Genomic DNA, 18,097 nt, shown 5'->3' on the forward strand with positions numbered 1-18,097 from the left:
TCACCCACCTTTATAGTTTTGGATCAAGTGCCGTCTCCTCCAGGAAACTTTCTCTGATCACAACTAACTCCACATCCAAAGCATTCTTATTTATCTCTATCAGAGCAATCACCTTGCTCTCTAGAAATGCTCTCTTTTTGTGTGTTTGGCCCCAATTTGGCTGTGCATTCCTTGAAGGCACAGGTGATACTTTAAGTATGATTTTGTTTCTCATGCTCCATTTACAGTGCCTCGCACAGAGGAGGCACACAAGTTGTTTTCTCCTTGCTTTTTTTTTTTTTTTTTGGCCCATAATGAAGTATCAAAACAGCATGTCATTGACAGGTAGTCATTTCATTACTATGGTAAGTCATTTGGCACCTACTACAATAGAGCATTTTTAATAAATAATTATTTCATTTCTATGTTCTTGTTTGCCTTGTTTCACCTAAGGCAGATACTTTATGGCATTTTCTATCCATTGTCACCATGCGAAGTGCTCAAGATCTATTTGGTGCTCAAGATCTAGTTGGTGTATAATCAACTTGAGTGATACCCTAATCAGAATATGCTATTGCTGAGATCTGTTATCCAGGTAAAACAATTAATGTACCATGAATATTTCAGAATAGTCACAGACAACACAAATTGCATGGTGAATAATTATCCAGTGAAGGCATAATGAATCTTTGTGTGATTGAAAACCTGACAGAACATTGAAGGGCAAAGCAAGGAATGCCCAGGAAGAAAGACATAAGCTGAAAAAAATGAGTAAACTAACTTAAAAGATTTATTTATTTATTATTTTAGAGAGTATGTAGGGGAGAGGAGCCGAGAGAGAGAGGAAGAGAGAGAATCCCAAGCAGACTCCCTGTTGAGTATGGAGCCTGACGCGGGGCTTGATCTCAAGACCCTGAGATCATGACCTGAGCCGAAAGCAAGAGTCGGACATTTAACTGACTAGCCACCCAGGTGCCCCATGAGTCAACTAATTTAAAACATTCCTAACCTGCAATAACAAGGCAAGAAGCAAATAATAATAATGATAATCATAATAACAATAATAATACATCACTGAAGATGAGGAAATACAGCAGTTGGCAGCAGTGACTGCCTTCTCAAAATACACAGAGGTCCTAAAACTTGCTTTGTCACCGTTAGCTAGAGTTATCTCATTTTGTCAGTGGTGCTTCTCTAAAAAGATTTTTGAAACATGTGTTGACATTATTTTGCTTCCTGGTACATTTTCAGTACTCACTGTGCGTTTTCTGAATGAAATGTTTCCAGCAAGGTTGTATGCCTTGTGGTATGTATCCCTGTATGAAATCGTTCAAGACTCCTTTGTCTGAGCCCCACTGTACTAATTGGTAAAGTGAAAAAGAGAGTGTTTGTCCTGCTGACAGTAGTGACAGTAGAGAGCTGTCCCAGGGAGCTCGAGGGCTGACACAGGAGAAAACAGTTGGTATCACACACTGAATCTTAGACCTGAGCACAGTGACGTGACTGTTCCTCACAGGCGTTTTATCCCATGGCTCACAGTAGCAAAATCTGTTATCTTCCTCTTGTTTAATTTTTTGGTTTGTTTTCAATGTGAAACATATTGAAAAGTCCAAAGGAGCAAAATTGGGAATTCTGTCCCTCTCCACTTCCAGGTCCAACCTCAGAAGAAACTACTGTTAGCAATCTACCATGTCTACTTCGGGACTTTTTCTACAGCGTGTGTGTGTGTGTGTGTGTGTGTGTGTGTGTGTGTGTGTTAACAAAAGTAAAATCATTGGGTGCTGGTTCACACTGGGTACCTATTTAAGATACTACACGTCACGCTTGGACCAAGCCATAAAATCCTAGGGTTCATGGAGTTAGTCTTCCTCATAATTTGGCCTGTGTTCACCCTTTATATTCTGTCTCTGGAATTGCTGACTCAAGAAGGAATTAAAGGGAATGGGTGAGAATCTTAGTATAAGATTCAGTGTAAGTTCAAAGCAGAAAATTTTACAGTTCTCCAAAATGTATTTTTTGGAGGTACATATTAACTATTGCAGATTTAATTCATTAGCCATATATAGTTTTCGATCTGAGGTTTGGATTAAAAAAGAAAAACAGCTGAAGTCAACCATAGCATTCATAATAGATAAAAAAATAAAACAGTAAACCTGACTATTGCATTCTTGTTAAAGAGTCAGACTTCTATGAAAGTTGGATTTCCTACCTATGTGAAATTTGTACCTTATGATGTTTTATTATTATTATTTTTTAATGGAGTTGCAAAGTTATTTGCTTGGAGCCATTCTTGTCTGCCTTTCGTTTTTGGCAAATGTGCAACACATTTCCCTGTGGAGGCCATTTATTTCCAGGTGTTTTCCTATCAAACATTCAAGTAACAAGAACAGCTGGTCACAACTCCAGAGAGACATGAGGAAGAGCAACCTCTGGAAATGAAAGGAGTTTATAAGCAGAACTAGCTGGAATGGCAATTTTAATTTCATAGGAGAACATTTGTATTTGGTAGGCACTTTTTATATTTCTCTACGATTTCACAATTTTAAATATAGATCTAAGGGCGACCTGAGGCCTTATTTTGCAAACTTACATGAACACTCTTATTCAGAATGTGAGGAAGGACAATGACATCTAGACCCAAATTCTTCATTTCTCCAAAATGCAAAAACAGCTCATGGTAATTGAAAAAAAATCAATTCTGTTCCATGAGCACTACTGCTGCGTTTTACATACAAGCAACTGAAACTGTGGCTCTTTGCCTTAAGGTGACTAAAATATAAAGAGTTTCCTGGACCAATGTGAAGTATATATATTTTTTACTCCCTCAAATTCCCTGTATGAGAGGATTAAACATTAAGATACTGCCATTCTTCTAAATAGAACATTTTAATGTGTTTAAAAGATAGGGAAATATAGAGTCACAAGACTGAGGGTTTAACATGAGGAACTGCAGCTTTATGTTTTCACTCAGTTGTGTTAGTTTAGGGTGGTATTAGCACTCATTCTTTGTAAAGTCTTTTAAAAAGATTTATTTTATTTATTTGTTAAAGACTTTATTTGAGAGAGAGAATGAGAGTGCGTGCGTGCACACTAGCAGGGAAGGGCAGAGGGAGAAGCAGACTCTCCGCTGAGCAGGGAGCCAGACGTGGGACTTGATCCCATGACCATGGCCTCATGACCTGAATTGAAGGCAGACGCTTAGCTGATTGAGCCACCCAGGCGCCCCAGAGATTTATTTATGTGAGAAAGAGAGAGAGAGAACAAGCACAAGTGGGAGGGGCAGAGGGAGGGAGAATGTCAAGCAGACTCCCCGCTGAGCATGGAGCCCAGCACGGCTCTATCTCATGATCTGAGATCACAACCTGAGCTGAAACCAAGAGTCAGAGGATAACTGACTATACCACCCAGGCACCCCATTCTTTGTAAAGCTTTTTTTTTTAATTTTATATATTTATTTATTTGAAACAGGGAGAGAGAGCATGCAATCAGGGGGAGAAGAATTGGGGGAGGGACAAGCAGACTCTGCACTGAGCAGGGAGCCTGATGCAGGCCCAATCCCACAACTCTGAGATCATGACCTGAGCCGAAACCAAGAGTTGGATGCTTAACCGACTGAGCCACCTGGACGCCCCATTCTTTGTAAAGTTTTATACCCTGATTTATTTTGCGTCGGTTAGTAGGATCATAGGAAATTATTAGGGTCTTGGGCTGTCCTCGGATTCGAAAGCCTACAAGATGTCTAGACCTATTAGTTATAATAAAATAGCTTAGTCTTTTTAGGATTGTAGTCCTTTGTAGTATAACACATCAGTTAGAGATGACAAGAGGGTTTTGCAGGCATCAAAGGGAGCAGGTCCAGGGGAGGGTGCCCAGGTGTGAGGTACTCACAGGTAAGCCTTATGAAAGCTTGGGTATACTCCACCTGGAAACAAGAGAGGTGGGGGACTGGGAAGGAGTCAGATGTCTTCACAGGTTAGAGGAGAAGTCATCTGGAAGAGAGCATAGTTTTAACCCATATGGACATAAAGGGCCAAAGAACAATGGTTAGAAATTACACAGATGCAAATTCGTACCCACACAGGGCAGCATCATCTAAGAAAGCATTATCATTGTCCAGAAATGAACGAGCTTCCTTGGAAGAAGGCAGGGGTGCTTTCCCTGTGCATCTCGTGCTTTGGTCCTAAAGAGAGTCAATGGTGATTCAGTGAGTCCTGGCTTTACCCCTGTGACCACTGGCGAGTTATTAAAAGCAAAAGCGATGGTTTCCCATGGACAGAAGAGAGGTGAAACTCAAAAAGAAACGTCTGATTTTCTTCTTTCTGAAAATGCTTTGTAGGATCAGAATGTTCCTACATGCCAGGAGATACAGGAATTCAAATTAGCTTAGGAAAAAAAAAAACCAAAGAAAGAAAAGACACGCTGAAGTCCCACAGTGCATAACACATGGCATCAAACTGAAATTGATGTTGCTAATCAATGTCAAAATATCTTGGAGTACTATTGACAGGAGGTATGGGGATGCAAGTTAATCCAAGAAGCTTAATGAAAAATGCAGAACTGAGAGAATTGATGGAGAAAATACAGAAAGCGGACCTGGAGGATATTTTAAAACATAAGTTGAGCAATGTTTGACTTTTATGTCTAGACTCTAAAATATATTTTTTAGCAAGTGTGAAGCAGAGAAATCAATAACACATAGACTCTGCTTATCCGTGTTTGTTTTACTTTGTGGAGAAGGAGCCCTGTAAGCCACTGACAGATGGACCCGGCGTGGGCATTATTGTGCCTGTACTAATTTTTGAGTCTGCATTGTTAACACAACAAGCTGGTGTCAGAAAAGTTCCTTTGTGGTGTGAAAAATCTCTGTTTTGTCACACAAAGGTGTTTTGAGACATTGCCAAGGGAATCCTCACCCATGTTTCGATCTGCTGATACCCAGCTTTGGTACAATACGGTATCAGCAGATTTATGGCCCCATCGCGTCCATGAACCTGCTATAAAGAGATTCTGGCAGAGATCATTGTTTTGTTTTTTTGTTTTTTTAAGATGGCGATGCCCAAATTAAAAAGAGAAGCCTCTTTTGACCTTGTACTGTCTGAAATAGACCCGAGAATGTATTCTCACGGTCCCTGGATGCCTGTCTTCTCATGGGGGACCACCAGCCCCAGACAACCCAAGGCTCCTACGCACTGAAGGGTTATGAATTTGCATGATCTCCTGGCAGTTATGCAGATATCAAAGGCTTTTATTTCACCCCGTGCTTTCATTCTTTCTAACTTTTTTGGTTTTGGCTGTATTTTCAAATTTACAGAGAAGTTGCACTCATTATACGAAGTCTCTTACACCCTTTACCTAGATTCACAGATTGTTGACTGTTGATTTTGCTCCATTTGTGGTGTCTGTCTGTCTGGGCCCGTTTCTCACTCTCTGTCTCTGTGGAAGGGAAGCGGTAGTCTATTGCTGTGTAACGTATTACCCAAATTACAGTGACTTAAAGCCACACAAAGTTCTTGTCTCACAGCTATGCAGAGCAGAAGACTGGTATGGTCCCACAAAGTTGAAATCAGCATCAGCAGGGCTGCCTTCCTTCCTGGGGTCTCTGCGGAAGAATTCACTTCCAAGGTCATTCAGCCTTTGGTAGAAATCAGTCCTGTGCACCTGTAGGACCGAGGTCCCATTCCTCACTCAGTGGCTGGAGGCTGTGGGCCTCTCTCCCAGCTCCTTAAGATCATCACATTATTGCCTATGTGGTCTCCCTGTCTTTAAGCCAGTGATGGTATATCCAGCCCTTCTCACATTGTCCGTCTCTATGACATGTCCTTCTCCTACCAGCTGGGAAAGCTGTTTGCCCCAAGGACCCATATGATCACCCCCAAGTCATCTCCCTAATATAAGGCCCATTGTGCCATCTAGCACAACACCGTCACTGTGCTGTGTTTGATGAGAGTGAAGATGGGAGAAGTGTCTCTTCAGATTCACAGGATCCAGGGATCAAGCTGTGGCTTCTTAGGGGCCATTCTTAGAGTTTCCCTGGCTGCAGGAAGGGATGAAGAAAATGAGGCTTTGTGTCTTGGGTCTTGAGAACACAGCTCTCTGTTTGCAGGTTGACGTGGATCTGCAGTGAGGGCGTGTTTGGAGGTGGGTGGTTGAGGGTTCAGTGATGACCAGAACAGTTGGCTGAGAATTTAGAAGAGCCAGGAGCTTTACATTATCTTATCTGTTTAGAACAATAATCCCTTGAAGTAGGTTTCATTCTGACTTAAAACAAACAAACAAACAAAAAACAAAAAACAAAACTGAGAAAACCAAAGCATAGAGAGACCCATGGAAAGACTTACCAAATGTCTCCCAGTGGGCAGGTAGCAAGCCCAGGTACCAAGCCAGCTCTGTCTGACTCTGGGGCCCAGCATCCTTCTGCTCAGATGCCAGCCTCTTGCAGCTCAGGCTGCAAGTAATTATATGCTCCAGGCTTTTCCTGACCCTCTCCCTGGAAATTTTCTCAAAACTTGTCTGTTTGGTGTCAGATTTCTTTGAAGATTTACTTCTGTCCAAGGGATATATTTGCTAACAAGATTTCCCCAAGAAGTGAATGCCTATGAGCTGGGCCTTCAGGTCTCTTAATGCAAAGAATAGGATATTATTGCTTTCCTGGAGCGGCCAAGTGGTGGGAAATAGGACCTTAAACAGGTCCAAATCCCCCTGGGTGGAAATTCTCATTTGAGTAACACTTGTCTATATAGTATTTAGTGGGTTTAGTCGATTTCAATGTTATTGCTTCTTTAAACAGGAGAAATATCCATATACAACATACTGTCTTAGCTTCCTGTTTTAAGAGCCAGGTTTCCAAGAGCCTCTACCTTTTGCTCTTTCTGAAAGATTCAGTGTAGACCTTGTGGTTTCTATTTAAGGAAAATGGGCATGCATTGGAGTCAAGATGTCGACAATAGGTCGAAAGAAAAAAATTCTGTCAAGAATAGCTTCTAATTGGTTTCTCAGGCAGGGACCTTTTCCAGAGGTAAATACGTATTTGTTCTTTGGAAGCCCACAAAAGAGATGGTTTTCTCCAGTGTACTTGCCAGTTCCCAACAGCAAGAAGAATTAGAGTGGGGTAATTCAGTTCTGTAGAGATGATGTAGCAATTGTTGCTACAACATGTTCTGAATCCTTAGGGTAACTATGGAACTTAACTATTGGGGGAAGAAAGCTTTTGGGGAATGTGAACAAACCTAGTGTATCTTGTACTTAGTTTTAGAAGAGACTCTGTGTATCATGGATGCTAGCACATGGTTTTGTTGGGGGACAGTGTAAAACCTTAGTGAGTAGATATTTTGTTTACTTGATTGTGAGAAAGAATGCTACAAGAACAGCGTAATTTATATGTACCTAGGGGATAAGGGTAAATTTGGGTGGATAGATATAAATAGATGACAGATGATAGATAAAGTCCATATACATGTGAGTTATATGTGTATATACTCTTCCATACATCACCTTATACATGTATATATAGAATTCTTCATGTGTGTGTATATACCATAATATATATGGTATTTTTGCCCAAAATCTTTTATGCAGGAATGACTTTTGAGTACATATGCTGAAATCTATTTAGAAAGCCATCAGTGCAAGCCAAGGAATCACAGTCTTTTTTTTTTTTTTTTTTTAAGATTTTATTTATTTGACAGAGACCAGCGAGAGAGGAGAGGGAGAGGGAGAAGCAGGCTTCCCGATGAGCAGGGAGCCCGATGAGGGGCTCGATCCCAGGACCCTGGGACCATGACCTGAGCCGAAGGCAGATGCTTAACCAACTAAGCCACCCAGGCGCCCCAAGGAATCATAGTCTTAAGAGAACCCTAAATTTTACGATGTTCACATTGTTCAGTTATAACCAACACTTTTCCCCAGTTTTAAAAACAAAATGGGATGCCCTTGTGAGATCCACTTTTATTTACCTTTCTTTAGAAGTATTTCTTAAAATTTGACATTTTAATCTGTGTGGTCAAGATAGCCCATGGATACCTAATGTCCCTGAATGATTTGTTTTGGTAAAAACTGCCAAATTTGATTGTATTTTTGTTTAACTCGGTTTAATTATATATATTTGAGCAGTCTCAAACTTGTCCTCATGTTTTCTGCTTTGGGTTTTATAAAGTCATTTATTTAAAAAAATTTCCTGTGTAAGCCTAAAACTTACATGATACTGTATGTTAATTATACTGGAATCTAAAATAAAATAAAATAAAATAAGGGCACCTGGGTGGCTCGGTTGGTTAAGCATCTGCCTTTGGCTTAGGTCATGGCTCAGGGTCCTGGGATAGAGCACCATGTTGGGCTCTTTGCTCTTTGGGGAGTCTACTTGTCCCTCTCCTGGGTCATGATTGCTCACTCTCTCCCTCTCTCAAATAAATAAAAATCTTTAAAAACATGAAATAAAATAACAAATTTTAAAAAATGAATAAACAGAAAGCAGAATCAGACCTTTAAAAAGAAGAATACACTTATCGTAATGAGCACTGAGTAATGAATTGTTGAACCACTATATTGCACACCTGAAACTAATAAAACACTGTATGTTAACTACACTGGAATTAAAAATATAAATAAATAAAAATTAAAAAATGAAATAAACAATTCCTCCTGTAACGGAAGGCCAATAGAGCTATCCATTAAAGAAATGTTCTGGAGCAAAAAGGTGGGTGTGGGGAACATGTGGTGCCATGGTTAAGAGCATAGGCTTGAAAGACAGATGGATCAGATCTAAACTCTCTTCATGCTTTAGAAACTATAGGAATTTGGACAAGTTGCATTTCTCATTTTCCTCAAATATAAAATGGAGGCAGTAATAAAACCTACTTCCCTGGATTTGGGCAGAATTAAGTGAAATAGCCCATGTAAGTATGTAGCAATGTCTCTAGTATTTGGTGTGGGTTGTTAACAACTAGGATGATGAAAAAATAATCTTTAACTGGTTTAAAGAGTCTAGGAGATTTACTGACTCACATATCTGAAGTATTCAGAAGTAAATGGAAGTCAGGTATGGTTTGATCAGGGCTGTCTTCATTCTTCTGTGATCTACTTGGTTTTGACATCTTCTGTGTACCAAGGAGGTCAGACTTTGTTTCCATGCTGAGTTCTTTTCTGGTCATAGGATAGCTATCATAAGGAATTGAGGTCTCATACTTGCACATACACCTCCAAGAGAAGGGAGGTAGAGCTTCACTTTTACAATCACTGAATAGAATTTTGAATGGACAATTCCTGTGCAAGTTCTGTAGCCAAGGGAATATCATATGCTGATTACTTTATGCCTGGGTTGGTGACCACCTCTGAACTACTGTTGTCAGACTTAACGGGATTTCCCTGAATGGTTTAAACATATCATGACTTTATTCTCCCCATAGGGCTGTGATCACACCCATCCAAACGATAAGGCTGTGAAATAGCGAAAGAGGGGCGGAGTCTCTTTTGGAAGGCAACCGTAATGTTTTCTACCATATTTCATAAAATTAGTTACAGTTATTAATATTTGATAATTATAGACAATAGTAATGACAATAAGTGGTGTTTTATTTGCTCACAGGACAGATTACTAGTATGTTTATATGCTAATACATGCATGCACAAGTACGGTAGGCCATGCTCGTTCCTGTATGCCAGAGGGCAATAAAGCACAATCTTTGCTGATTTTTCCTATTTGACTTCTGGATTATCTTGTGTATTTTAGGTTTCTGTATTTACATAACATAGCCTGATCAATGGGGATAGTTAAGTGGATTTTAGCTGGAATACTCTTCTGTGTTGGAGGCAATTGCCTCTTTCACTCCACGTGTTCTAATGTTGTTTTCTTTAAGGTGTAAAAATCTGCACAGTTGTTGTGCTGACTGTTTGCCTGTCTGTACTCAGAATCTTTTCCAGATCTTCTCTGATCTGCTCAGTGGGCAGGGGTTCCACTCCTGTAATTTACCTTGCCTGGGCTCCCTTCCCCACTGGCCACCAGTGAAGGCCAGCCACTAGACAAAGCCAGGTATTTCGCCCTCTTTCTCTATACTTCCTGTGGACTCATCAGCTACTGCTTGCTGTTACATGGAGATTCTGGCCTTGGTTTTTCTACCTAGACCTGCCATAGGGAGCACCCCAGCTGTTATTGCTCTCATCCCCAGCTGGCCTCTCTCTGTTCCCTGTTTACCCTTTCAGATCAAACAGTGCTATGTTACCGGTGCCTCATATTATTAACTTCAGTCTGTTGAATCACGGGGGATGCATTCTGTGTTCCTACCTTGCCCCCGACTGATACAAATCATTGAACCTCAAACATCCTCAAATTCTAATCTCACTAATGACGTTTTTCCAGGAATAAGTCCTGTTGTCTATAATGCTAATGTGATTTATTTTTTCTAAAAATACAGATTTCTTGGTTAAAAAAAATGACAGGGGCTTCCTTTGAAACCTATAATATCTATGCTGATTTAATTTCTTAACTTCAGAAAGGCTCGTGTTGAGATATATTAAAACTGATGATAAGCCCATTATTTGAAAAACACTGTATTTCAACTCATATTGGTCAAATTCAATTATTGGGTCATATTTGAAAGAAAACTGCAGACATCTGTTTCATTAAAAGCTAGCCATTGAGGTGGGAAACCATATTCTTCTAATCAAAGCAAGGATAGTTTATTGAAACACACTCATATTGAACGAAAAGCACTTTGGTAAACCACACAAAATACAAAACTTGACAGCCATCTGGAGCATTTGGAGAATCGATCCTTTTGATAGCCGGATTGTTTTTCAGATGACTGAGATTTTGCCCATTCGTCTTAGTGATGAATTGTTGGTCACACGGAAGAGAAATTCATTGGGACCAGGTTAGGCCAAAGTAAGTAAATAAGTGAAATGATTGGAAAGATAGTGGGGGACTCAAAGGCAGAAAGTGCTCCTGGATCTCTGGACGGGGGTGGGACTTGGAATCTGGAAGTGGTTAAGGTCCCGCACGCACGTGTCCTGCAGCCTGGCTTCTCCTGAGGGCTTGCCACCCGCCCTTGCCCCGGAAGGCCTGTCCCAGGAGGAGAGATGGCGACTTGCCCAGCCAGGGCCACACACCCACAGTGCAAACACACACATCCAGGGAGTGTGCTCTTATGCTCCATTTCTTTCTCAGCAGGCATGGAGGGAGCAGCCAATCTGCCAGGCTGTCCACCACACCGCGTGTACACCCAGGCTTGTCTTAAGAAAATATTAGCCTTTTCTAATGATGTAAAATATTTCTATAGTATAAACTTATAAAAAGAATATTTTGAATATAATTGAGTCATTTCTCAATGACATGTAGTGATGTTCACCGAATGGCAATGTCTGTCCTGATAACAGATGACTTTATTTTTATTTATTTATTTTTTAAAGATTTTATTTATTTATTTATTCATGAGAGACGGGGAGAGAGAGAGAGAAGCAGAGGGAGAAGCAGGCTTCCAAGGAGCAGGGAGCCCGATGCGGGACTCGATCCCAGGACCCTGGGATCATGACCGGAGCCGAAGGCAGACGCCCAACCATCTGAGCCACCCAGGCGCCCAACAGATGACTTTAGATTACTATGTATGAGTGTGTGTGTGTGTGTGTGTGTGTGTGTGTGTGTGTTAGATATTGTATTTACATGTTATAATTTTTGATTCCTTCTTTCTTGCCAGATGTCACTTGTCATTGTTGATTGGTATTTGTTACTGCTGGATTTGTTTGGTCTTAGAAACCGAGTAACCTTTATTGTAATTGCATATAAAATAGAGTTGATTAAAGTTAGTGAGAAGGCCTTTCTCTCCACTGAAAAAACTCATGGACCTAAGGGTGCGCACTTTTGTCATCTTATACTGCTGACCATGGGTGAGAAGGGAAATCATTTGGTTAAATAAATATGCGTTATGTTTGCGGAGTCACTTCATGGAGGCCCCCAAATCGTTGCATTTTAACATTGATTTCTTTAATGATGCTGCCATGCTCTCTATTTAACCAAACACATTATGTCTACAGTGGGCAGGATTATGGCTCCCAAAGGTGCCCAAGTCCTAGTCCCTCATATACGTTACTTTACTTGGCAAAGAACTCTACAAAAGTGACTCAGGTGACAGCTCTTGAGACATTTTCAAGGGCGGGCACAGTTGAATCACGTGAGTCCTTGAAGGCAGAGTTTCTCCATCAAGGGTTGGTCAGGAAGATATGATGGAAGACAGGGAGGAGGGGTGAGATATGAGAGTGCAAAGCTGCTGTTGGCTGGGGACGGAGGACGGGGGCCCCGAGGCAGGGAGTGCAGGTGGCCTCTAGAACCTGAGAATAGGGGCAGCCAGCCAGGAAATGGGCACCCCAGCCCTACAACTGCAAGGGATTGAATTCTGACAACAGTCTGTGTGATCAGGAAGACTGATTCTCCCCTAGAGCTTCCAGAAGGGAACACAGCTCTGATGACTCATTGATTTCAGCTCTGTGAGACCCACACCAGATTTCTGAACTACAGAATTGCAAAAAAATAAATTTGTGTCCTCTCAAGTCACTACATTTGTGGCAATTCTTTAAGGCAGCAAAAGAAAACTAATACGATGGTCAACAGTCTTTGTTTTCTCCCGGTAAATTGGAAATGATTTCTTAAAATCATGAAGTCCTCTTACTCCAAACAGCATTTGATAGATTGTGTTTTCCAAAAATAGATGCCCCAGGATTTCCCATCTCACATGCTCTTCCAGAACTTGGCCATACTTCCACAAGAAAGGGAAATCTCTATTGCACTGAACCTGGATGGAACTTTGTGGCTGCCTCCATGAATGTGATTTGGTGGAAGTGATTCTGCATGACTTTCAAGACTAGCTTAGGAAAGTCCATGATGTCTCCAATAGTTTTTTCTTGTGACACTCAACTCTGGAATCTTTTGGCCATCATTTTAGGAGTCTGGCTACCCTGAGGCTGCCAAGTGGAAACACCATGTGGAATGACTACATAAAGATAGACAGGGATGCCCACCAAGCCCCAGATAACCCTGTCTTCAGCTCTTTAGATTTTCCCAGTCCAGGCACCAGACATGTGAGTGAAGAGGCCTACAGTATGACCTTAGTCATTTGCTTATGGCCATGAAAGGACCCTGAGCAACAACCTTCTAGATGAGTCCAGTAAATACCAGATTCCTGAGCAACATAAATTATTATTATTATTATTATTTTAATCCATTCTTTTGGGGTGGCTTATTATGTAATAATAACTGGAAAATATATTTTGGGCTATGAATTTAAATTTAAATTTATACAGAGTTGTGTGATTTTAGGCCTAGATGAAAGAAAATCCATATACCCATCATTTAGTCCATAATTACTCTGTATTTAAGACAACACTTTACTTGCCAATACTCACCAGTTTTGTTCTCAGTTATCTTATATGGTTTACTCCTCATTTTCTTGAAATCATAGAAGACATTTCCTGAATCTTCTCCTGTACTCTCCTGGGCCCAACCACATGTGGTCCCTGAAGTCTGCATGCCCCTAGAGCTGGGCATGTTTGCAGTTTTTATAGAGAGTCACAGTTTTATTTTATGCCTCATCTCATTAATGGAAGACCGTTCATGCTTTATTTTTTGCTCAATGCCTGGGAGACTTGGAATTGGCTTTCCAAATCCATTACGAGGTTCTTGAAGTGAATTAGATGAATCTGTTTTCAATTTATATTGATTAAGGAGAAACAATGGAACAATATTTAAAACTTAACCCAAACTAAAACTTGCTTTCTTATTTCTTTATGTACCTCATAGTACATAGCTTAGAATATATTTTCGCAGTTTTGGGAAATCTCTTGCAGGTGCATAGTACTCAGTCATTAATAACAATTGAAAACTCACACTTCTGCTGTGTTATCTGAGAGTATAGTGTATGATATAGTGAGAACATTAATAATCCTTTATTTTAATTGCAGTTTATTTTGATTTTGAGAATGCTGCTGTATCCTTCTTTTTTCAATCCATAATCTTTTAAATCATACGTGAGAAGATGGGGGATTTAGGATATTTTACTATCAGTGTGAAACAGAATAATAAAAATTACACAGCCAGAAGGGATTCGAGGGAACATCCAATCCTAACGTTTTTAGATGTGGTGTCATTAATCCAAAGAAACTAAATTAGCTGGTGGCAGAGCCAGAATTAGACAACTCATGTATCCGAGTGTGGCAGGGATGTCTTCCTGCAAGGCAGGTAAGAATTCTGGGTACAGCAGTGGCGCTGCTGTGTTATTCGGCTGCAGAACCCAACAAGCAAAATTCTCTTCAAGATAATTTGTTTAGGGGCGCCTGGGTGGCCCAGTCATTAAGCGTCTGCCTTCGGCTCAGGTCATGATCCCGGGGTCCCCACATCGGGCTCCCTGCTCCCTGGGAGGCCTGCTTCTCCCTCTCCCGCTCCCCCTGCTTGTGTTCCCTCTCTCACTGTGTCTCTGTCAAATAAATAAATAAAATCTTTAAAAAAAAAAGATAATTTGTTTATTGGGTTCTCAAGAGAAGCCATGACTTAATTAACTGTCTAGAAAAAACTGAACTGTTAAAATGAATCTCTGTTATTCCTATTGCTAGTGTGGCTGGGTTCTATTTTTGGAATACTATTTTTTTTTCCGCCTTTGGGTTCCCTATTGCTTTTGTTTGGTCTTTTCCATCTTCACCCCCCACCCCCACGCTTGCCATTTGGTCAGGAGTCAGGCTGCTGCTGGCTCAGTGTCTCACAGAAGGGATGAAGAGCAAAAAGCAGGGGAAATACGAGCCTTTTCTGGTCGTTTTACTTTGCGAAGTCCAGGCTCTCCTTTGCTGTATGTTAAAGGGTTTCAAATTTAGGATCCATTATGACCGCACCCTCCCAAATCTCTTGTCTCCTTTGAGCAAACAATATGTTCTTTTATCAGGAAGATGTTTGCTTTCAGAAAAAGCGTCCATCTCAGACCCTATTTGCTTTTGCAAAATTAAAAAAATATATATATATGCATATATCCATAGAGGCAGGCGTGTTCCTCTTAGGGATTGATTAACGTTAAGAGATTGTATGTCTCTGTGTTAACTGCCGTTTTACAGTGGATTCCAATTTGGGAGTTGCTTTTCACCTCTGACCATACTTGAGTGTATATTCTCTATTTCATGTTTCATATTAATGAGTGTTTTTTATTCTTGATTGGTTGTGCTCCTGGATTGTTGTAGTCATTTTGGGGCTGCTGTAACAAGTTACCATAGATTATACATTTATTTCTCGCAGTTCTTGAGGCTGGGGAGTCCAAGATCAAGGTGCCAGCAAATCTGGTGACTTGTGAAGGCCCACTTCCTGGTTGATCTTCTTGTATCCTAACATGATGGAGTGCAGAGAGAGAGGAAGCAAGCTCTCCCCTGTCTCTTCTTAACTAATCCCATTATGAGAACCATAATGACCTAATTACCTCCCAAAAGCCCCATCTTCAAATGCTATCACATTGGAGGTTAGAGTTGCGGTATATGAATTTTGGAGAGGGTGTGGGGGGGGGGACACAAATGTTCAGTCCATAGCAAGTATCTTTTTTTTTAAGATTTATTTATTTATTTGAGTGGGGGAGATGGGAAGAGGTGGAGGATCCCCAAGCAGACTCCCTGCTGAGCATTGAGCCCCCAGGCTTGAACTCATGACCCTGAGATCATGACCTGAGCCGAAATCAAGAGTTAGACGCTTAACTGACTGAGTCAACCAGTGCCCTGCAAGTATCCTTTTTTTTAAATGCTTTTAGTACTTTGAGCTAATTTTAGTACTTTGAACTATTTCAATACTTATTTTAAAGTTTTTGTCTGACATTCTATAAAATGGATATTACAAGTAGTGAATTCCTCTTCAGAGCTCTGGTCGTGTTGGTTGTCTTTCTTTGCGTTAAATTTCTTCATGTGGTTTTAGAATCTGGGTTTGGAAGCATATTTTGTATACAAATTTCTCAAACTGGTTTGGGTCTTTTTTCTCTCCCTTGTGTCCTGTCTTTTTGCCACTCACCTGTCCAGCTGGGGGTGCATTCAATTCCACCAGGCCCTTTCAGGCCCCATTTCTTTCTCTCTTTCTTTCTTTCTTTCTTTCTTTCTTTCTTTCTTCTTTCTTTCTTCTTTCTTTCTTTCCTTTCTTTCTTTCTTTCTTTCTTTCTTTCTTTCTTTCTTTCTTTCTTTCTTTCTTTCTTTCTTTCTTTCTTTTCTTTTTCTTTCTTTCTTTCTTTCTTTCTTTCTTTCTTTCTTTCTTTCTTTCTTTCTTTCTTTCTTTCTTTCTTTCTTTCTTTCTTCTTTCTTCCTTTCTTTCTTTCTTCCTTTCTTTCTTTCTTTCTTTCTTTCTTTCTTTCTTTCTTTCTCTCTCTCTCTCTCTCTCTCTCTTTCTTTCTTTCTTAAATTCTTTCTTTCTTAAATTCTTTCTTTCTTAAATTCTTTCTTTCTTTCTTTTTCTTTCTTTCTTTTAATGAAAACATAATGTATTATTTGTTTCAGGGGTACAGGTCTGTGATTCATCAGTCTTACACAATTTACAGCGCTCACCATAGCACATACCCTCCCCAGTATCCATCACCCAGCCACCCCATCCCTTCTACCCCCCTCCACTCCAGCAACGCTTAGTTTGTTTCCTGAGATTAAGAGTCTCTTATGGTTTGTCTCCCTCTCTGGTTTCATCTTGTTTCATTTTTCCCTTCCCTCCCCTATGATCCTCTGTCTTGTTTCTCAAATTCCTCATATCGGTGAGATCATAAGATAATTATCTTTCTCTGATTGACTTATTTCACTTAGCATAATACCCTCCAGTTCCATCCACGTCATTGCAAATGGCAAGATTTCATTTTTTTGATGGCTGCATAATATTCCATTGTGTGTGTGTGTGTGTGTGTGTGTGTGTGTATGTACATACATATATCATATATATACCACATCTTCATTATCTATTCATTTGATTCATTGTTTGTGTATAACACCCAGTGCTCGATGCAGAAGGTGACCTCTTTAATACCCATCACCAGGCTAACCCATGCTCCAACCCCCCTCTCCTCCAACCCTCAGTTTGTTTTTCAGAGTCCATTGTCTCTCATGCTTGGTCTCCCCCTCCGATTTCCCCCCCTTCATTCCTTCCCTCCTGCTGTCTTCTTTTTTTTTTTCTTAACATATATTGCATTATTTGTTTCAGAGGTACAGATCTGTGATTCAACAGTCTTGCAAAATTCACAGCGCTCAACATAGCACATACCCTCCCCAATATCTATCACCCAGCCACTCCATCCCTCCAACCCCCCTCCCTTAACAACCCTCAGTTTGTTTCCTGAGATTAAGAATTCCTCATATCAGTGAGGTCATATGATACATGTCTTTCTCTGATTGACTTATTTCGCTTAGCATAACACCCTCCAGTTCCATCCACGTCGTTGCAAATGGCAAGATCTCATTCCTTTTGATGGCTACATAATATTCCATTGTATATATATACCACTTCTTCTTTATCCATTCATCTGTCGATGGACATCTTGGCTCATTCCACAGTTTGGCTAGTGTGGACATTGCTGCTATAAACATCGGGGTGCATGTATCCCTTCGGATCCCTACATTTGTATCTTTGGGGTAAATACCCAGTAGTGCAATTGCTGAGTCGTAAGGTAGCTCTATTTTCAACTTTTTGAGGAACCTCCATACTGTTTTCCAGAGGGGTTGCACCAGCTTGCATTCCCACCAACAGTGTAGGAGGGATCCCCTTTCTCTGCATCCTCGCCAACATCTGTCGCGTCCTGACTTGTTAATTTTAGCCATTCTGACCGGTGTGAGGTGATATCTCATTGAGGTTTTGATTTGTATTTCCCTCATGCTGAGTGATATTGAGCACTTTTTCATGTGTCTGTTGGCCATTTGGGTGTCTTCTTTGCAGAAATGTCTGTTCATGTCTTCTGCTCCAGCCCCATTTCTAAATCCAGTAATTTTAATGGCCATGTGGAGTTATGGCTTCAGGAACTGTTGGAGTCATGGGCAGTTCATCCTCAGAGCCAGGCAGTGGCTTTGCTCCCATGACGTCCCTCCTCCTTGGCATTACCACTTATGGGGAGCCCCGGTCCCAGCTGGTGTTCAGCCTTCTTTCCCGTGTGCTGGG

General features: G+C 40.7%; 1 pseudogene; it reads right to left on the reverse strand.

Annotated features, from left to right (window-relative positions):
• Positions 1-13,507, reverse strand: part of LOC113935458 — a 94,733-nt pseudogene extending 81,226 nt beyond the window's left edge.
• Between the last annotated feature and the right edge of the window lie 4,590 nt (positions 13,508-18,097).

This window comes from Zalophus californianus, chromosome 17, assembly GCF_009762305.2.
Source record: "Zalophus californianus isolate mZalCal1 chromosome 17, mZalCal1.pri.v2, whole genome shotgun sequence".
Classification (NCBI taxonomy): domain Eukaryota; kingdom Metazoa; phylum Chordata; class Mammalia; order Carnivora; family Otariidae; genus Zalophus; species Zalophus californianus.